Below are 5,248 nucleotides of genomic sequence, written 5' to 3' on the forward strand. Positions count from 1 at the left end.
TTGGTGTTGTAGGCTTTCATGGAGGGGATCTTTGTTCTCTCTGTATCTGGCTTATTATTATTATTATTATTATTATTATTATTCTTATGATTATTATTATTATTATTATTATTATTATTATTATTATTATTATTATTTTATTATTATTATTATTATTATTATTAGCTTGTCGATTTTTCTTATCATTTCTGTTACCTGTAGTTTTTTTTTAAATCTAGAAGCTACTCCTTCCAAAGGATACACAAAAAAATGACAAGCAGGTGTGTGTAAGCGCATGCAATTGAACAGGGAGCAACTTATCGGAGGTGAAAGAAGCCTTATGCCGACACGCATTCTTGCTCATGGAGTGGCTCGTAAATGAATCATTATCATTATTATTATCAGAATATAAATGAACCACATGTTAAAGTACGCTAAAATCATTAAAATAACATTTATTAAATTTGAGATACAATTTTACTGGTACGTTAACTTATTAAGTACGATAGAACATAAGTAAATCTTCAACGAACATCTTTATTAATTACATTTATAAGTAACATACCTCTAATTTGCATATATAAAAAATATATATCAACATTATTGAATTGAAATTGATTTAAAATGTTAAAACGTGATTATAAACGCCAAAACATATTCGAAGCAAAGGACCTAATTATGGCGGGTGGAAAGTTTCCTGGCGTCTGTTTAAAATGTAAACAAATGTGGTCTGGTCTGGTCCTTCCGTCTCAGTCTCACGACGAGTCAGTACTGGTTGTTTGGACGTATCGCTTAGTGAGCTGGTAAAAGAAATCAACCAATATCCGCCGGAAATACGGACTGAATGATCGAATCGAGGGTCAACCGATGTAAATTGATGATCGCAGTTTAATTCGTGAGTAAAAAAAGTAGTGTTATATTTGAATTTTAGTGTTAAATATGGTTGAATGAAGAGAGAGGCCTTTTCGGTCACGAGTCGCCCAGGATAAGAGACCTGACGGCAATACGTTGGCTCGTAGAAAAACCACCTTTTCTCTCATATAATTGGTCAAACAATACAATTGAATATTTATACGTGCTGTTCAGAAGATTGAAACCGTTTCGTCAACATAATGTGATATATGAAAGCTCCATACGAACTAAAAATAAGCATGTGAGGTCTTCGTATAATGTTTTCAAGCCAGTTTTTAAATCCAATAATGGCGGGGCAAGGGGCCAACCGCATGGAGGTGTCCTTCGTAACCACAGCCAAGCACCCATCTTTCCCAGCCTTCCCAGTACTCATTTGAACAATGTTAGTGTATATATGTAATGTTTATTGATGTTACTCAAGATTGCAGTTGTAATCAGCACAATAAAACAACATTTTCTTGCCTATAGGGTAAAAAATCTCGGACGACCAACCCTCATCACGCTGGACGGGTCTTATTCACTCGATATTTAATTGGTGAAACAAGAATATAATTACAACTCCAAGCATACCACTTAAAAGATTGAAGTTTCGTCAACATAATGTGATATATGAAAACCCCATACAAACTAAACTAAGCATGTGACGCTCTTCGTAAAATATGTTTTCAAGGCAGTTTTGAAATCCAATATGGCGGCTACCGTGTGGATGTACAGGTTCTGATCAGTGACGACAATCATATTTCCCAGCCTTCCCAGCAATCATCTGAACAATGTTAGCATATAGGCTTATATGTAACTTTTATTGATCTTACTCAAGATTGCAGTTGTAATCAGCACAATAAAACAACATTTTGTTGCCTATATTACTGAAAGTATGAAAATTTTTATATTCCCGGGGTCATGGTTTGAACTGAATTCATTTTTACCTTGTAATCGGTGGTTTTTAGGGTAAAAAACCGAAGGGTCCAGAGTGGACCATGTACGATCAGCTTGGACAATCCCCAAAAAAAGTACATTATAACGCGTCCTGACATTGGAGATGGGCATCAGTCGCGACTTGTTGTTGGTGAGAAATGGAGCTAAAGGCCTCTACTCTCCTTTCGAAGTAAGTATTTTCTCCAAAGTTAGAAATTAAGGCCAAATTTTAAGATTTAAACAGAGGGTAGTGAAAACGAAGTCAAACGTAGTGCAAATCTCACCAATACGCGTTCAACATTTTTACTTACAACTCGAAGTATTTAGAAGATTGACGCCATCTCAATGTTTACGGAGTCGCTTGTGTCAATAAACTTCCCATTTCCTGTGATAAATCCGCACACCACTTGTACCCACTGACGCTGGGGCACTTTCATCACAACAATCTGAAAACTTTTCCTCACCGAGTAAACAACTGTTTTGTAGAAGACGACGACGAAGAGTGCACTTCGATAATTTTTTAAATAAATAGTATAGGGGGAAACATCACAACAGGCCAACCCTCATCACGGTAGACGGGTCTTATTCACTCGATATTTAATTGGTGAAACATGAATACAATTGCAACTCTAAGCATACCATTTAAAAGACTGAAGTTTCGTCAACATATTGTGATATATGAAAGCCCCATACGAACTAAAATAAGCATGTGAGCTCTTCGTAAAATATGTTTTCAAGGCAGTTTTTAAATCCAATATGGCGGCTACGTTTTTCATGGACGGTTCTCATCAGTGACGGACCACCATCTTTCCCCAGCCTTCCCAGCACTCTATTTGAACAATGTTAGCGTATGTATGTAACGTTTTATTGATCTTACTCAAGATTGCAGTTGTAATCAGCACAATAAAACAACATTTTGTTGCCTATATTAGTGAAAGTATGAAACTTGTTATTCCCGGGGTTATGGTTGGAACTGAATTCATTCTTACCTTGTAATCGGCGGTTTTTATCCTTACTGCCATCACAACTGAAACTCCACAGTGCTTATTTGATTGTTATTATACACATTTTGGTCTCAGTTCACTCCACATTGCACTTTAAAACCCGTTGCTGTTCCTGGTTTCTAAGCGCGCGCGCCATAAACACAATTACAAACAGCAGAGACGACGACAGACGACGAAACTGCAAAGTTTTATTCCCTAAACTGTTTACTTTACTCGTTATTTAGTTTAAATTTACATTGTTATTAAAAATTTTGATTTAATTCATGTATATATCCCTTTTTTGCAACCAAATTACCCCGAAAAATTACAGATATTTCTAACGTAGATAAAATCAAATGTTCTAACGTTTTCGTACATCTGGCTGCCGAAAACCATAGAGGAACGAATACGGAAAAGTGCATAGTGGAACGACTACGTTTTTTTTTTTTTTGGCTTTTTTGTTTTTGCTAGCACTTTTCATTGATTTCAGTCTTTATTAGTTATTTTTGAATTTCTTAAATAATCGTATGCCAGAAATAAATGTAACCTTTAATGTTTGCATGCTAAGAATGGCAAAATCATCGTTGCCTACATTAGTGGAGGCTTCACACATACGCCGTTCCATTATCCTGTTAAGCGTCACCCCTGATGAGCTCGCTGCTAACGTACCGTCACGCTTTTTTTGTAATCAGGGATCATAGCACTGATGATAGTTTTTCAAAGTTAATATTGATTTTTATGCTTGTTATTCATACTGTAATTAACTGTTGGAAATTCTCATCTCTCTCTCTCTCTCTCTCTCTCTCTCATCTCTCTCTCTCTCTCTCTCTCTCTCTCGGAGTCCAGTCACTCGGCAAAGAAAAGTCATCTTCACTCCCGCAATTGGAAGAAAAGTTTGTATCATCACTGGGAGGTTCAGAACTAGAGCTCTCATCATCAAATAGGTTATCAATCATCACACTCCTCATCTAGTATTTGATTGATCTCACCTAAAGAAATATGCCTCCTCTTTGGACATTCATTGTGAAAGACGCGAAATCCAATTGTCTCGATAAACGCCCGAAGCGTATTGAAAGAAAACCAACAGGGACAGGCAGTTTTCTAGCATAAGCGACCACCAGGAAAGAGTTTGCCAGGCTGGAAATAAGTTTTCCCATGTGCTGAGAGTGTTTACCAAATGATGTTCCTACACTTTCTATGCGAGTAAACGTATTATTACGGGGCTGACGGACTTGACAAGCACAGTTAAAGTCTTGAACGTAATATCCCGTTGAAGGCGCTACCGAGATAGATCGCGGTAAACGTATTATTACGTGGGTGACGCTTTAACAGGTTCTTTTATAAAACTGTTTTCCATGAACTTCTAGTTGTCATAGTAATGCAATAATGATAAAAATTGCTTTAATATTTATGTATATATACTTCCAATACATAGCCTAATTTCACCAATTTCAACGTTTTGTGTGTAGTCTTATACCCAGTTTGGAGGGTCAACACATACCGAATGGCAACAGAGAGAGAGAGAGAGAGAGAGAAGGAAGGAGGAACGAAGAAGAAAAGGGATGGGGGGGGGTTATTGGGGAGAGGTAGGTGGAGCTTTATACGCGTGTTCGTATCCATTTCTGCATAATGGAGTTTTTGTCTCTTGGTACAAGGACAAGTGTCGTTATTCTTTACGATTAGTGATTCACGATACCCTTATAAATTACGGCACTGGGTGTAATGCACTATAGCAAAATCTCGTTGTTAAGAGTGTTCATTACAGAAATAGGTATTGCCCAAAAACCTGCTTGCACTGTCTCTGAAACCCATAGTAGACATGCTGCTTAGTTGTCAATCAAGTTTTTATAACCAAGTATTTTTTTACAAGCTAGCTATTGAATAAATTTTTATTTTTCTCAGTCAAAACTATGCCTCCCCTCAATGCTAACTTTCCTCTTTTAAAAACGACTTTCTGGTCATTGCAAATTCGGCCCCATAATTTCTTATGGTGCGAAACAGATAAGAGCCGCCCATGGACCGAAAACGATTGCGTCACACTACGGCGATAATCCAGCAGTAAAACATCTTCATATATCCAAAAAGTAAAATAAATAATAAAGATATATATGCGCATTACGATTATAACAATTACATGTATAGCTGATACAATCTGCATGAATAACTGGTAAACTGTTCTGCAATGACAGTTGAGTATAGCAATTATTTACAATAGGTACGAAAGTCAAGATGTCGTGACGTCATAATACAGAACTTGAAAGAACGTTCTAATTCAGAAAAATAATACTTAAATTTGAGTCAGAGTCGAGTTACTTTTTCAATAACGAATATTTTCAAATTAATCATCATAAATATGTAAAATATTGATGTTTTACTACTTATTTAAAAATTAGCCAAGAGCACGCTTCTCGTCATCTTCTACCCCAACAGCTGTTTACGCCTGGCTTGTTGTTGATGAG

General features: G+C 36.5%; 1 protein-coding gene across 1 annotated transcript in view; it reads left to right on the plus strand.

Annotated features, from left to right (window-relative positions):
- The first annotated feature begins 666 nt into the window (after positions 1-666).
- Positions 667-5,248, plus strand: part of LOC135204675 (uncharacterized) — a 283,920-nt gene continuing 279,338 nt past the window's right edge. Inside the window, exon 1 of the mRNA XM_064234830.1 lies at positions 667-874. The gene's annotated coding sequence lies outside the window, so the exon portion shown is untranslated. The remainder of the gene's footprint in view (positions 875-5,248) is intronic.

This window comes from Macrobrachium nipponense, chromosome 47 (assembly GCF_015104395.2).
Source record: "Macrobrachium nipponense isolate FS-2020 chromosome 47, ASM1510439v2, whole genome shotgun sequence".
In the NCBI taxonomy this organism is placed as follows: Eukaryota; Metazoa; Arthropoda; class Malacostraca; order Decapoda; family Palaemonidae; genus Macrobrachium; species Macrobrachium nipponense.